At 43.4% G+C, this 15,578-nt stretch overlaps 1 protein-coding gene across 1 annotated transcript in view; it reads right to left on the minus strand.

Moving 5' to 3' along the window:
* pknox2 (pbx/knotted 1 homeobox 2) overlaps positions 1-15,578 on the minus strand; it is a 169,534-nt gene extending 153,956 nt beyond the window's left edge. Inside the window, exon 1 of the mRNA XM_056284506.1 lies at positions 15,396-15,578. The gene's annotated coding sequence lies outside the window, so the exon portion shown is untranslated. The remainder of the gene's footprint in view (positions 1-15,395) is intronic.

A 15,578-nucleotide genomic window follows, 5' to 3' on the forward strand; every position in this document is an offset into this window, starting at 1 on the left:
TTTTTGCTCTGAAATACTTGTGGTTTATATGATGCATGGATGCATATGTATATCAAGATTCAGGCCACGGTAAAACATTTGCCAAACATTTTATCCTGTGATGACTTGCTGTGAGGGGATAGATGCAAGCTTTGGAAAGGGCTAGCTTAAAAGTTTTAACCTTGCGATCAACAGAAAAGATAAAAAGTGGAGGGAATCTTTCCCTATAATGATCATTACACTACTGTATCATTGTACCGTGAGTGCATACGAACCAGGAACTGTAGAATTAATAATTAAAGAAGTGCAATGAATTAGAATCAAAGAAATCGCAGTTACCACCATCCATTTGATTTTTTTTTCCAGTTTTTTTCCCCACAAGCATCTTTGAAAGTCGAAATGAATAAATAAATAAATAAATAAATAAATAAATAAATGTTCACATTTATAGCTCGTTATGTTTGTACTTTGTACAGCCTTTTTTGGCTCATCTAAGATAGAGTACTACTGCCAATAATTCTCAAAGGCCAAAAAAACTGTAATAAGGGAAGCGTTTGGCATCAGACTTTTTTCTTCTTTTTTTTGTGGAAGTAAGCTGACAATTTACAACGTGATGCTTCCTGTGCATGAGTGTTCACCGTGATCCATCTCCGAGCCTCTCTCTGCTCTCCACAGACAACTATCTGGCACTTATTAGCCCCAGCACCTGATAGGTTTGGATTGTAAGCCACTTTGAATAGCGCCACTTTCCCAGTCAAGAATAATGCCATGATGTTTTCTTGGAACACTGAATGCTACGTAAAGTCCCTCCATCCATTATTCAAACCGCTTATCCTGCTGTCGGGGTCACGGGGATACTGGAGCCTATCCCAGCAGTCATTGGGCGGCAGGCGGGCAGACACCCTGGACAGGCCCCCAGGCCACCAGGCCATCACAGGGCCAACACATATGAAATTATTATATTATCAAATCAATCAACTTGTTAAGTCCACTTTTTTAATTATCATAATGTTGGCAATTGGTGATGAAATTACGCCCAACAATGTACCCTATTGTGTCCAATCAATATAGACATAATTCTTAGCCGATTTGAGCTAATGGCTAGTTGGGCCATTGCTGTCTATTAATTTTCAATTTTCTTTGAATAGGAGTTATATTAAGTCCAATGAATACAATCTAAAAATACAGGAGAGTCTCATTATATTACTGGAGTGACTGTAGTGTCAGTCACAGGGCCTGGAGTTCATTTCCTAATTCATCATTAACTTCTGGGTAGGCCACGGAATTACCCGTGAAGTGAGGACGGACGAGCGTCACCGCGGCCGGTTAGACTTTTCACCAACGGTGGGTCCCTGCAAAGACGAGCGGTGTTCCGTCTGTGATGCTATGTAAAGTCAAGGCCTGCTCTTCTGACAGAAGTGTTGGACATTTTTCACATGACATGGCCCTGATCTATCGAGCAGACGGCAGGCACAGTCCACCAACCAATTAATCACCAGCTAACTAATCACCAACTAACTAATCACCAGCTGACTAATCACCAGCTGACTAATCACCAACTGACTAATCACCAACTAACTAATCACCAGCTGACTAATCACCAGCTGACTAATCACCAACTAACTAATCACCAGCTGACTAATCACCAGCTGACTAATCACCAACTAACTAATCACCAGCTGACTAATCACCAGCTGACTAATCACCAGCTGCTAATAACTAACTAACTAACTAACCACCAACTAACTAATCACCAGCTAACCAATAACCAACTAACTAACCACATCTGACTAATCACCAACTAACTAATCACCAGCTGACTAATCACCAGCTGCTAATCACTAACTAACTAACTAACTAACCACCAGCTAACTAATCGCCAGCTAACTAATAACCAACTAACTAACCACAGCTGACTAATCACCAACTAACTAATCACCAGCTGACTAATCACCAGCCAACTAATCACCAGCTGACTAATCACTAGCTGACAAATCACCAGCTAACTAATCACCAACGAATCACCAGCTAACTAATCACCAACTAACTAATCACCAGCTAACTAATCACCAACTGACTAATCACTAACTAACCACCAACTAACTAATCACCAGCTAACTAATCACCAACTAACTAATCACCAACTAACTAACCACCAGCTGACTAATCACCAACTAACTAACCACCAGCTGACTAACCACCAATTAACTAGTCACCAGCTGACTAATCACCAACTAACGAATCACCAGCTAACTAATCACCAACTAACTAATCACCAGCTGACTAATCACTAACTAACCACCAACTAACTAATCACCAGCTAACTAACCACCAGCTGACTAATCACCAACTAACTAGTCACCAGCTAAGTAATCAGCATCTGTGTTAAAGCCTTGCTGGTCTCTCCCCCCTTGGCATGTAAGACAGGGGCTCTCCTAGGGCTAAATGGAAGGCAGAGGAAGGTGGTGAGGCAAATCATTTCGCGCAAGATGCATTTTTCTTGCTTATGAGTCAAGTCAAGTCAATTTTATTTGTATAGCCCAATATCACAGATTATAAATTTGCCTCAAGGGGCTTCACAGCAACACAATATCCTGTCCTTAGTGGGGGTGTAAGAAAACATCGATACAATCGAGTATCGCGATATTATCTTTTGTGATGCTGTATCGATTCTCAAACCCACCCTATCCCTCTCGTAGCCCCCCTTCCCATCCAGCCCTGTATGTGTGTGTTATGTTTACCTGTTGTCTTGTTTCACCCCATTTATTGCAAAGCCACTTTGAGTCGCTTTAAGATTGATTTATTATTATCACATCGATTTGTAATTGTTTACATGTAAAGGTTCGTGACAAACATTGTGTGTTGTGTGTAACCCCATGACCGCTACATAGCAGTGCTGTAATTCACTACTCTTCCACTCCAACGCAGCAAGGTAAACTGAGACAGGAAGTAGCGTAAGCACGAAGAACACAGGCCTGTGAAATCACAACACATCACCTTTCTTACAGTGTGGCAACATATGGCGGTATATTGAATCGTAACCCCTGTATCGTGATATGCATCACATCGCCAGATCCTTGCCAATACACAGACCTAGTCCTTAGACCCTGGCATCGGATAAGGAACAACTCCCTAAATAAAAAACAACTTTAACAGGGAGAAAAAATAGGAAGACACCTCAGGGAGAGCAACAGAGGAGGGATCTCTCTCCCAAGATGGACAACGTGTAACGATGTTGCGCTCGCACAATTTACACAATGCAACACTGAAAGAGGAGAACAGAATTATAAAATTCATGGGGAATATAATGTGCAGGATGCCAGGCAGTGGACAGACGCCACCGGTACAGCCCGGGACCCAAGCCACGGGACCAGCATCGCCACATATCGGGGAGGACGCAGACCCTTCAAGAAACATGCTAAAACAGAATATTCTGGATATCCTGGAACTAACGTGATGCTCACGTCCCCCTTTTAAGTGGGATGAAGTTCCTCCTCACATCTCTCACTTTTCAGGAATGTCATTGCAGGCATTCATTAGAAGAGCAAACCTCTTATCGTGGCACATATCATAACATGCTAATTACCCCACACACAGTTTGAGTTCATTTATTATGCATGAAATAATCTAATATGATGACTGTGATAATTATGCACACACAGATAAGATAAAAGAGTAGTAACCAATTATGGGGCAGAGGAGTCGGGAGAAGTAATTATTCTTTGTAGTAGAAAGAGATCTTGGCGGGGAAGGGGGGGGGTCGCGCCTCTTCTTTTCCCGTCAGTTTGGAGAACTGTGGTTTTCATGTAGCATCATGTCTGCACTCCAAGATCATTTTCAGAAATATTTTCTTGATTAACCGGAGAGTATGACAGAAATGAATGCTTTAGTTTATTTTACCAAGGCTTGAGTTACACTTTACAATAACTACACACTATGAGGCATTAGTTAAGTATTAGTAACTACTGAATTCATCATATGTAAAGTATTTGTAAAGCAAGACAGCACCAGTGGTTAGCGAGTGTGTTAATAGATGTTTTATAAATACTTATTAATACTGCAGTTCATGATTAATTCCTGCACAAATGTACATGTAAGTCGTGTGTTAATCATGTACTTACACTTTGTAAAGGCTCTTATGATCCTTTAGACTTTTGTGAGTCTCGAGGTGCTGCTGGCCTTTCAGTCTCATGTGTAAATGCTTTGTAAGGCCTAGATAGTCCTCACTAAATAACAACTAGGAACTACCTGAGTTAATCATGAATTGCAGTATAAGTATTTATAAAACATCTATTAACACACTAACCATTGGTGCATGTCTTGCTTTACAAATACTTTACAAATGCTGAATTCAGTAGTTACTAATACTTAACTAATGCTTCAGAGTGTGTAGCTATTATAAAGTGTTATCAAGACTTACATTATTTCAGAGGCCTTTGCAGCAAAGTGCTTGCAAAAATAAAACGACGACCCACATGGAAACCTTGGTTCGAAGGTTAAGAGAGAACTAAAGGGGGAATTAAATGGCAAATGGGTAAACAGATGACAAAACTGTCAAACCGAGACACACAACGAATCTATTATCCCTGCGATGCCGTGCAGCCCATGCTGCTGAGCCCAACTGCTTTGTGTGCAGATCCCATTTACAATCATGTGTCTGCTATGATAATTCTGCACACACACACACACACACACACACACACACACACACACAGACACATTCCCCAAGACTCTTCACACAGCTGAGAAATCTGACATGTTTACATTACGACTTGAAAGGCAACACGACTCGAGGCCTCGGGTCTCGAGCAGAAAGCAGCAAATGAAAAGGGACACTAAGATGAATGAGTGGTGTGCAAGAATCGAGCACTTTGCGAGTGGGAGGCAGTCGTTAGACATTATTATTTCTCAAATCAGAACCGGCATGTGGTTAGGCCCAAAAACACTGTACAAACATACTCGACGCAGCACCACTAGAGTTGACAAGTTGTGCGGCGCCACCCGGGCCTACACGACTGGTGGCCCACAGTATCCACAGCTATTTTCATCTTGGGTTTTGCAAATTAAACCTTGCGCAGTTCAATCGCAGCGATTTGAACGGGTTTTGCTGAGAAGGACAAACTGCATAATGACGCTTTTTGGAAATGTCTACGTGAGGAAATGGAGGTATAAAGTGACCCTGCAGTATAGCTATATATCCAGTGGTGGAATGTAACTAAGTACATTTACTCAAGTACTGTACTTAAGTACAATTTTGAGGTAATTGTACTTTACTTGAGTATTTCCATTTTATGCTACGTTACACTTTCACTCCACTACATCTCAGAGGGGAATATGGTACTTTTTACTCCACTACATTTGGCAGCTTTAGTTACTAGTTACTTTGCAGATTTACATTATTAATACAAATTATGAACCAACTAATAATGATGTATTTTTATAGGTTAAGCTACCCAGCAGTATATAAAGTAATTGTAATTAGCGCCACATTTACCAGCTGCAACATTAATGTGATGGGCACATTATTGCATCAATAATTATAGTCCAATAATATGATATATGACTCTGCAATGGGCCATTCTGCATAATGAGTACTTTCACTTTTGCTACTTTAAGTATATTTTGATGCTAATACTTTTGTACTTTTACTTAAGTACGATTTTCAATGCAGGACTTTTACTTGTAACAACATATTTTTACACTGGTATTGCTACTTTTACTGAAGTAAATGTTCTGAATACTTCTTCCACCACTGTATATATCATATGTGTACAAACGATGTTAAAACTGCTCTTTTTAGGGCCTACTGTACTCCTCTATACAGCCCAGCCAAGCAACACTGAAAAAGCTGCAGGTAGCATGTATGTAATGATGCATTCAGAGTCTTGCTTAAGCTTCCAAGATGGACAAGTGCAAGTCATGTGTTTGTGACTAGTAATGTGACTAGTAAGTGGAATTTATGTACAAATTTATGTGTCGATTAATTGACTCCAAAAATATAACGATAACGCTCTTAACCGAGCCTACGCAAAGTGACACAAGGTACTTCTTTTGTTTCTGGAAACATTGGAACAAATGTCTGTATAGCTTTTAATCACTGTGGACTTGTGAACTGCTGTTGTAGCTATATTTTTGTGTTGTTGCCCTGTGTTGTATTTTTCTTTTTAATATGGACCTACCTGTGTGTCTGAATAAAGTAAGGTTTGATTGATACAGGGCAACTTCACAACCCTCCCAGAGACCCCCGTCACCCGGGACCCCGGGCTTCTCTGTCTGCAGCAGCAGCAGCAGCAGCCATGGTGGACTTGTGATTACTTGCAGAAGCAAGCAAAGCTCACTTAGGCTGCAAGGATTTACATCATACTCGCTCTTTTCAACATTTACCAGACTGCTGCCCAGCTCTACAAAACAATGCCAACATAGACTGCTTTACAAAATGACAGATTTTTTTCTTTAATTCACACGGTGCACAGCAACAACATAATTTCTTGGAGGAAATGCATATTTATGTACTCTGATCATACTAAACACATGTTGTAAGTGTAAATAAAACCACGGAGCAAGCCGCTACTCAAGCTTAGAGCATGGGGATCTGCTATTGCTTTGAACTTTAAAGCTAAACGTTGGTTTCTTATTCACTTTTTTTTCCTGCACACGGCCAACGTTGCAATCTGGACCTCATGAAGCGAGGAGAGGAGGAATACAAATACGGACAACATGGCAACCATTGCGTTTCATATATTCTGATCAGACAGCTAATGGCCATCTTTACTGTGGGTGTCTACACAAATTAGATTGTCAAAATTATTTAGTTCAAACACAAAGTCAAGTGACAGCTAGGGCTCATCCAAGGACTTCACCTCCAGCATTCCCTTGCATCCCAAAATTCCTCAGCATCATAATTCAGCCAGTGATATGCACCGGGGGACCTCTGGCTGGGTCACATGAGAAAAACAAAAATAACAAGGACAAAAAAACCCAAAACAATTTGAACATACTTTTCTCTGAGATGCATAAATGTGCAGCAAAAGACAAGCATGAAGCAGAAGAAACACAAAATATGCTGGAAAAGAATGTCTCAAAATTCAGTTTGGCTTGATATTTGTCTTGAGATAAGGCAAAGACATCCGTGTGTTCCGCTAGATTAACGGTGGAGTTCAGCGGATGCAACGGAACGACGCTGACAAAAATATGACTCAGACAAGAGGGAAAATAGAAGAGTGAGGCAGTGAACCTCAAGCTGCAGCAAGTTCACTGCGTCTAGTATCTCAACTTGACAAAGTTCACTCTTCAACGGTTACCACAGCTAAATGTGGCACTCAACCCCAAGTACATTTTACAAAAAAAAACCTTTTTAAGAAGTGTAGAACCAGCACATATGCACTATTTTCACCTGATCACATGAGATGGTTTATATGACTTGCATTATGCTGAATATTCTATTCTATTATATATACGCCACACGCGCCCCCAGGTGCATGCTGACATGCTACATCATGTCCTGATCACGAACGTAAAATGTGCATCCGTGCTCTAATGCATCATTTGCAGCTTATTAAATTAAGGGTTATTGGCTAAAGAGTTACATGATATCTTGTTCCGCGGTTCAAAATCTCAGCAGAAATCGGTCTAAGATGTCAGAGCCTCGGGAAAGCAACACGCAGCTCAAATGAGCACAGGCCAAAAGCCATGAAAGCGTAATAAAGTAATTTTAAAGGAGAGAAGTTACAAAACACTGGAAAATGTGTAGCCTGAAATGCACTTCAGATAAACCATATGTTGTCAGAAAAAAAGGAACTTAAACAGTAACAGAAGAGACTACGTGAAGCAACCCGTTTACGGATGTTAAAAAGACGATGATTAAAAATGCATGCACAAAACACTGCTTTACGTTGCTTTTTTGACAAACTATAGTTTTACCCCCCCCCCATAGATAAATAAATACAATTTTGCAGGCTGTAAATGCTTGTTTAGTTGTTAGCTTGCTTTTCATAATTCCATCCATAAACACAATATGATATGATACGACATGTACAAGTGGATTTGAACGGAAGGGAACCGGCGTTGATGAGAATTAGAAAACTGTCAATCAAATTGTTCCTGGAGTGCAAAACACCAAGTGTTGAAAAAAGATGTGAATGGAAGAAAGAGCCCCACTCCTGCCCAATGTCACGTAAGAGGAGCTTTGAAAAACGATAAATGGTACGTTCAAGGGGTTGCCGTCATCGTGGCCTTGAATCTCCGTTCCACATGTCGCAGACTTCAATGGGCTTCCCTCCGGATAATAGAAGTGAAGCGATGGCAAAAGCCATCCGCCACCATTCTGACAAAGTGGGCATAGTCCTCATCTTTACGGCACCACTCACAGTTGGTACCGTGGGTTTTGCACACCCAAACTGTATATCCTTTGTCCTCACTAACAATACCTAAGCTGATGTGGGAATCATTTTCAGTGCAAAACCACCTTGGAATAAGAAGGAGTTAAAATTAGCCGACGCTTTTGCAAACAGTGTTTGCATTGGTTTTAGCTTGGTTGAATCATCGTCATGTTTATTTTGACCTCCAGAAGTACAACAAGATCCAAGATGCAAGATTCAACAATTTGTCATATCAACTTAACAGTTGATTTGGAATTTGTTTCCGTGGGCTCAAAGATAACAGCAGTTAACAATACACACAAGGGGTCTCCACAAAAACATACTGTTACAACTATAATTCAGGTAGTGCAACCATATGTCTCACGCCCTTAAAGTGACAAATTAAAGTGCATGTGTTTAAGGAGACTCTACTTGTGCAATCAGTGAAGCAGTTAGCGTGCAGCTCGCTGCAGGGTAAGTGCTATTGTGGACGGGAGATGTTCTGGTCTTGATACTGCGGAGTCTTTTACGCCAAGGGGGATGATTGAATAGGGGGTTGGCCGGGTGTGAGGAGTCCTTTAAAACTTTAAAACCTTTCCGCTGAATGCGGATATGGTATAATTCAGAAATGGTGGGGAGTTCACAGCCAATTATTTTGGAAGCTGTGCGCACGACTCTGTCCAGCAGTTTTTTTCTCGTGGGCTGTGGAACTGCCCAACCATGCAGCTATTGAGAAAGTCAGCCCACTTCCTATTACGACGCTGCAGAACTGTGACATTGCAACCCTGAACACTCCAGATTTGCTAAGCTGCCTTAGAACCAAGAGTCTCTGGTGAGCTTTCTTCTGGATGCTGGTGAAGTTGTCTTCCCATGTCAGGGACGGGGAGATTGCAGTCATGCAGTGGCTTCTTCGGAAGCTTGCGGACAACCACACTGGCACCAAAGACCACCTGTTTTCCATAGTATGGGGATTTTTTTTTCTTGATTTTTCCCCCCTTTTTCTCCCCAACTGTATACAGCCAATTACCCTATTTTCCAAGCCGTCCCGGTCTCTGCTCCACCCCCTCTGCCAATCTGGGGAGGGCTGCACACTACCACATGCCTCCTCCCATACATGTGGAGTCACCAGCCGCTTCTTTTCACCTGACAGTGAGGAGTTTCACCAGGGGGACGTAGCGCAAGGGAGGATCACGCTATTCCCCCCAGTTCCCCCTCCCCCCCGAACAGATGCCCCAACCGACCAAAGGAGGCGCTAGTGCAGTGACCAGGACACATACCCACATCCGGCTTCCCACCCGCAGACACGGCCAGTTGAGTCTGTAGGGATGGCCGACCAAGCCAGAAGTAACACAGGGAGTCGAACCAGCGATCCCCATGTTGGTAGGTAATGCAATAGACTGCTATGCTACCCAGACACCTAGTATGGTGATTTTAAAGGGGGAAAAAATCAAATTAAAGAAAAGTGTATATACACTGTGATGAGATCGTTAATTCGTCTGTCAAAACAACAACTGTGGCACAGTCGGCATGCTGCAGTACAGTTTGCTTGAGCGCTCATCCACCCCAGTGTGGTACTTCGGTCATATAACACAAGCTGTAAATGCCAGGTAGATGAGTCACATCTGGGAACAGTCTAGATATGATAACTATACATATATATATACATGGTGTGGGGGGGGGCACCATGTGTTGGCCTGTTTAGCAAAACGCAATTTAATGGCATTTCACGCCGCCAGATATACAGGAACTGTGAATATGAGCCTCTGTTGGTTGCCACAAATCTTTACAAAGTTTCGAGGCCTGTCAAACTGCCAGAGATTTTGACCCATACATTTATTCATTTCAGAGGGAAGCGCAAATGCACAGCCCAGTCGGTGCTTGGTGGGATTTTCTCGGCTCTGATCTGCCGGTGAATTCAAATAAAATATCTTGAACTCCTCCCCCCCCCCCCAGCTCAGCTGTTACCAGGACTCTCCAACATAATAAATTCAGGATTTACGGACAGGCTTCATATTCCTCTGTGTGAAGCTGTATTAATTTATTAGGATTATCTGCATTCCACCAGAGATAAGAACCAAAGGCACAATGAGGTTCAACGTCTTGTTAGAGGTCTTTAATGCAGAATTCATAATAAGCCGTTGCTAATTTGATTTTGTGTTTGATCCTCGAATAACAACCTCAGATGTCTAAAAATAATATTTTTTAATTGTTTGTGGTGCAATAAATAATCACGACAAAAGTAACTCGTGCTTAGGCTGAACAAATATCGGGCGAGCTTCGCCGTGCAAAAATAGCCCTGCTTTCCACACATCCCTGCAATCTTCCTCCTCGTAGCAAGTACTGTTCGCCTGCGCGGCCTGTTGTTGTAACTAAAGCCTTTGACTGTTCCATTCTGTGCCATTACTTCGACATAGTTTATGGAATGTCTCCCCGCTGGGTTTTCATTTCCTCTTCCTCAAAAGAGGAATGCAATCAGCTTGCTGATGCTAAAATCATTACCTAATGACTAAAGCCTTTGTATGATTTCTCCCATGCTGTGGCGTCACTTAAACAGGCTCGTATGCAGGCAGTCATCTCTGCTTATTGTTTGGAAAACGCCTGCTGGAAAACGGGCTCGGATCAAACAGCATCATGTTCAGTTCATTACAAAATGGTACACGGGTTCAATTAATTTCAGTTGCGCCGAGCCCGATCAACGAGATACGCGTGGAGCCAGACATTTTTGCGATGCAAAACATTTTGGAGATACGCTGATGACAAAGCCATATTGAGGCTAAATGGGTTGTAGCACAAGGTATGTGTGTCTTCAAGTCCACGCATGAGTGTGCTGCAATACCCTCTTAAGAGTATACTGTGAAAGCAGCATGCTATATTTCCATCCATCCATTATCCAAACCGCTTATCCTGCTCTCAGGGTCGCGGGGATGCTGGATTCTATCCCAGCAGTCTTTGGGCGGCAGGCGGGGAGACACCCTGGACAGGCCGCCAGGCCACCACATCACAAACATGCTATATTTGTACCAATTAATATCACTCAATGCAAAGTTCATTTGCAGAGTGCAGCACATAAGCTGTCAAATAAAGAACGTCCTTGTAAGACCCAAACCGGGAAATCACAGCTAATAATGATTTAGTAATAATAATAAATAAATAAATCTTATATAGCGCTTTTCTAACACTCAAAGTCGCTTTACAATAAACAGGGTGAAACAGGACAACAGATAAACATAGCACAAACATACAGGGATGGATGGGAGGGGGGGGGCTACAACAGAATTCTAGGGCACTGATTAGTAGAATCCCTGTCCTAAAATTCTCTTTTTTCTCTCATTTTTGCATCCTTATCTCTAAACCAGCTGTCCTGATGTTCCTTAAAATGTACCTTAGTGGTCCTCATTCAGCGTATGATGTAGTCAGACTGTTTCTCGGGTTATATTACAGTTTGAACTCAAAACAAGTGATGTTTGTTTGATTATGTTCGGCAGGTGGTGTAGCAATGTTATCTCAAGCCGATCCACGTCAGCCTCTGACCGCACTTTTGAAACTTCTGCAGCACAGCCCTGCCTAAAATGTGTTTGCCTGGCATCTCCAAGCCCTCTCGGAGTGACAGATTCGCCAGTCACACGTGAAGCCTGTTGTACGGAGGATCGTTAATTTTTCCAAGCGCTCGTCTTGGAGCATAAATTAAGGCAATCCATCTCTCTCCAATCCCGGTCCCTTGTGGCTGACTTAGAGCCATGCCAATGCAGCAGCGGCTGTGGAATGAGCAAAGGGTAAGCATGCAGGACTGTCCTTAAGCTGAGCTGTCTGTCGGCATAAACAGGTCTCCTTGGCTCCTCTTAACAGCAACAGGGATCAACCGAGCTTAGTGGACATGCTCTGTGATGGCCCAGACAGAGCCAACACATGTAACATGCACAGTTTTGTAAAGGCTCGCCGTGCTATTGAGCATCAGGGAACAGCCCCACGTTGCATTGCTCACAGGTCTGGATCAGGACCTTGATGCACTCCGCTGAGGATAACCGGCAGACTAAAGCCTTATGAATAATTCCAAACACTTGTGCGCTTGTCCAGGGTGAATTAAGAAAGCAATGCCCCCGAAAACAATTAAAGATCACACTATCTGACTGCCAAGAAACAGCAGACTAGACCTATTAGTTGTGCAAGACCCCCCAGAAACCTGGATCATCTTCTGAGCAAAAAATGATGTATTTGTTACTTCAGCGCCGTGAAGAGTGGTATTAAGAGGCAGAGGCAAAGGGAACGGCAAGACATTTACTGGTGCTTTAATTTCCTCAATTGCTTTATAGTCATACATAAATGCCTAAATTGGTTTGCAACATATGCTCGCCTCGCTCTGTTTACTCCCTCCATCTAGTGTGACTGAATCACTTTATTAGTGATTATCCCCAAAAAGCTGCAGGAGTGCACAGCATTACATCTCATAATGTAATTTACCCATAAAGTAGAAATGGGAGTATGCAAATAGTGCCTGGGTATTTTGCAGCCTCAAATATGCCCCCGGGCTTCTTGTCCAATGACACAAATCATCAATTAAGATCTCAGCAGGGTTTGGGGATCATCTAAATTGGTGTTATCCCTACCCGGTAATATTTAGAACTGTGTGGTGTACAAACATCACTCAGGATGCGTGGTGGGGATGTTTTCAGGAACATGTTGAGTGTCAGTGTGTGTGTGTGTGTGTGTGTGTGTGTGTGTGTGTGTACTTGTAAGCACATGTGCATTTCTGCATCTCCCATACACTTTCATAATTAAATTAACCACCATAAGCAATGACAAAAGCATATATAATTATTTTAATAGCCTAAAATTATTGGCCTAGTTTTGGTCCTGCAGCAACCAATGACAGCCACACTGACGTTAAATGCATTTGCATTTATTTTTGCAGGGGGGGACAATTCAGCATGTTTGAAATGTGAAAATAGTCTGAATCATTATTGCAATTTCCCGCTGAAGCCGGTGAATAGCGAACAGCATATAAATGGTTTGGACATGAGGTTCTCTCACTACTGAGACCGTCATCATGCTGGATGTCACATGTCATCACACTTTGGTGTAAAGTACAGTCTACGGTGCACGCTGTAACATTATACAGCACAACAAGGCTGCAGTTCTAATGCTCCTTCTAGTCTGGCGCTAGTCGGCTACTTGAAAAGTAGAGTAAAAAGAAAGGCTTTGCATTTTCTCAAGCGTCACATGTCCGATTCTTCCATTTCTACACACAAGTGTGTTTTAAGGACTTTGGAAAATTGTGTTTTGAGACGTTTAACAGAAGCGGACGAGGGGGAAGGAATGGCTTCCAGCGACCGAGCGGCTTTGCTAGCTTTTGTTAAGGGTCATGACTAACAAAACTCTCGTAAGACCTCTAAATCGGTGCCCGCTTAAATTGAAAGGAAAACAGTCCCCAAGTGTCCCGAGACAGGCTTCTCGAGAGACGCGGGTCGGTGTAATGAGACTGATGCAGTTTTATGCCAATCAAACGTCCCCCGGTGAAACACTTGCTTATACTATAGAGGGATAACCCGGCCGTCTGAAATAGAGGGTGGTGGTACGTGAATGGCAAACAAAGAGGGCCAGTGTACAGTCTGGGGAGCTCTTGCCGAGCAGGGGAGGCCGAAGGTAAACATTCAAGCTACAAACAGCTTTCACCGACTCCAAATGGGCAGCACTCGAATGAATCGTACAGACCCAACCGTTTATTACTGTGCACTTACACACCCTGCTCTAACCCTCTGATAGGTGGACACAAAATAAGATAAAACGTTGGAAATGCATGGTTTTTGACAGATATATCTGTCATAAATTGCAAATTGTCTGTCTTGTGTATAACTCAACCCTGTTGTGTCCTGCCGTAGGAAACCGCTCCTGGGTCCGAATAGTCTTTCCTATAAATAAGAGCGTTTGGAAATCTGGAGCTGATTATTATATGTAACCACTTAAACTTTCTAACCAATTACATTCCTCCATCTTAAACTGATATTGTCGGGACTGTTTGTTTTATCACAAACACACTCCCAGAGACACACGCTCCTACACAAACACAGAGACACACGCTCACAAGCAAACGATTAGGTTTTTTTTTTTGGGTCAAAAAAAGAAAGAAAAGCACTCAGTCAAACTGCAGTTCGAGTATTGTTGCTATAACGAAACGATAACAAGGCTGAAGGGACAGCTTCACAATTAATTAACAAAATAAAAGTTTTTTTTGTCCAGTCGAGCTCTTAATAACTCAAACTGGGACAATAGGCTGTATTATAACAGAAGGTAGGTGGTCGGTTTGTTTTTTCCTTCACAGTTCTCCTCAGTAAACGTGAGTCCCGCCGTCCCTGCGGTTCTATCGGCTTTCCTTGATTTAAATAAAAAACACAGATACAGAAGACTCTTCGCGCGCGTGCCGTTCGGGCGCTAATTGGCCGAGCCCGTACAGCGCCTGATTGCGCTCGTTTATTCAGTTCAGTTCAGTTCAGCTGAGTTCAGTTCAATTCAACGACGCTTTATTGGCGTGACTGCATTAATTACAATGTTGCCAAAAGCGGGCGACATCAGAACGGGTCAACGGAGCGCCGAAAAAAACAAAAAAAATTAAGACAAATTCTCTCCGATCAAATCAGCGTTGGTCCCTGACGAAGCGGAAGCTGCGGCGGAACATCCGCTGTGGATACATCCCTGGAAGAGGCGCTCCTGCCATAACCGGCACTACCCCCGCCGCCGCCGCCGCCGCCGCCGCCGCCGCGCCGCCGCAGCCAAATCCAGCGGGCTATCAGGTCCGGAGCAAAAATGCTTCCCCTCTCCGTTCCCCCTCCGTTTTCCCTCCCCCCCCCTCCTCCTCCATACACCCCCTCCCTCTCTCCCTCTCTCTCCCTCTCTCTCTCTCTCTCTCTCTCTCTCCCTCCCTCCCTCTCTCCCTCCCCCCCCCTCTCTCTCTCCCCGGCCCGGCTGTGTATAATGCCCTGCCTGCCTTTTGTAACGGGGGGGAAAAGACGCCGGAGCGTTATCCCTCGCTCGCGCTCTTGACAGTGAAAATGAATGACAGCTTACCTGAATGCCAATCTTCATCAGACTGACACCGGGCTGACAGCACAGCCTATACTCCCCGACACGGGCGGTGACGTCAGCCATGCCAGACCCCTCCCACCACCAGCCCCTCCGCTCGCCCTCGCCGTGGTTTCGCGGGGGGGGGGGGGAGGAAGGAGAAAGGAAGAGAATCAGCGAGCGCCGCCG

This window comes from Lampris incognitus, chromosome 8 (genome assembly GCF_029633865.1).
Source record: "Lampris incognitus isolate fLamInc1 chromosome 8, fLamInc1.hap2, whole genome shotgun sequence".
Lineage (NCBI taxonomy): Eukaryota > Metazoa > Chordata > Actinopteri > Lampriformes > Lampridae > Lampris > Lampris incognitus.